Source organism: Aquila chrysaetos, chromosome 5 (genome assembly GCF_900496995.4).
Source record: "Aquila chrysaetos chrysaetos chromosome 5, bAquChr1.4, whole genome shotgun sequence".
NCBI classification, from domain to species: Eukaryota; Metazoa; Chordata; class Aves; order Accipitriformes; family Accipitridae; genus Aquila; species Aquila chrysaetos.
Window position 1 is genome coordinate 6,942,917 of NC_044008.1, and position 1,887 is coordinate 6,944,803.

Here is a 1,887-nt window from a genome sequence, read left to right on the forward strand (position 1 = left end):
CCGGCGCCGTCCCACAGGGCTGACCCGCCGCCGCCGCCATCTTGGACTCAAAACGAGGCGCGGAGGTGTCCGACCCCGCCGCGCTCTCTGCTGGCACCGCTGCCGCCGCCATCTTGGGCTGGTAACGAGGCCTCGGCAGCGCCGGGCGGGCCGGTGGCCGGGCGGCGCGGGGAGCCGTCCCTCGCCGAGGCCGGAGCTGCCGTGGCAGCCGTAGGGATGGGCGCCCAGTGGGACTCAGATGTTTGGCCCCCGGGGCCGAGCAGTGCTCCCACCAACACCCAGCTCAGGCATCAGCCGCAGGCTGAGCCCACGGGTCAGCGCTGAGGCACCTGGCAGAGGCGGGCGTCCTGTGGCAAAAAAGAGGGGGAAGAACAAAACGGGCCTCGTGCCCCTCGGATTTACCTTGGGCTAGGCCGTGCTGCGTGAAGTACCAAGACCCTCCTTCAGAAAAGCCCGTTCTGCTGTCTTGGTTTTCTCTGGCAAACCACTAGCATTGGATATTGGAGGGTTGAAGTACAGCTTTATGGGTGAATTTCACAGGCTTGTGTGCGAAAATACATGCGACAGGATAGGCCGGGTTGCTCGTTCCAGCTCTCCTGGCACCCAGCACACATCACAGGAGGGATGACTTTGATCCCAGCCTCACCTCTTCCTTAAGCAGAGCGCTCCCACTCCCTCTGTGCAAATTACTTACACGTATACATCCCTGTGCTTTGCATGGGGCAGCAAACCAAGCTACAAACAAAACTGGAAGGGAGGAAGCATAGGAATGCGACAAAGAGCTGCTTGAGGTTATTCAACATCTCAAATGCCACAGGGGTGTCATGACCAGAAGGGGCAACTTTGGTTTAAAAAGAAAACCGTTGTGGTTAAGAGGGAATTTGGAGTAGCAGTAAAACATGATGTTACATTTGAAGCAAGATTAAAATAAACAGTAGTTAAAATGTACTACCAAAAGACATCCAGTAATGATACAAACAGAGCAACATTCAGTAAACGTTTTGAGTGTTTTAAACAATCCTGTGTTTGTGTAATAGTTATGTTTAAATACTTCCTATTCAAATAGTAACCAAGGAATTTAGCATAATCTACCAAAGATAAACTCTTTCAAATAAGCAGTTCCAGACAATTTGCACTATGAATTGTGGGGCCCTCAACTTCTGATACTAATTTTTGCTAAATCTTGTAATGCAAGGACGTTTCATGACAATTTGTAGAAAGCGCTGCTCCATTCTTCCAGGGTAGATTGGATGAGTTCAATAATTATTAACTGGTTAGCCGAAGATCAGTAAATCTTCTCCACAGATACTTCCATTTTTAATAGGCTTTCTGTCCTCAGAGTTCTCTCTCATTTTAGGTGAAAAATAGCCTGAATAATGTTACTTCTGGAAGAACTGGAATTACAGTCCCTGACATAAGAAATGCCCATGCCAGCACATCTCACTGCTCTGAGAATCTAGGAAATCTATATAGCTGTGTATGAGCATGGTTGCATATGACATTCATTTCATGTAGGAGAAAATGGCTAAAGGCAGCAAGACATAGCAGGTTGGATCGCTTTTGTCTAAATGTTTCCTCTCCTTGTGCAGAGGAAGTGTAACAGAAAACAGAAATTATTTATTGCTTTGCAATACATTTCAGAAAGTAATTGTGATTAACTAGCCTGTCAGTATCCCATAAATCCCAAGAGGGATACTGTGGTTGGATCTGACTCCTTCCAATTTCAAGTCTTAATTGTCTTTTTAAAAATTTTAGAAGGTGGTGTAATATAAAAACATACTTAGCTTTCTTACAGCTAGGGATTTGTTTCCTCCCAAAATGGCTAATTAGTTAAGATAAATGTCTTCCACAGGGAGCTCTCTACTTCATCTGAACCATCTCGTCTCT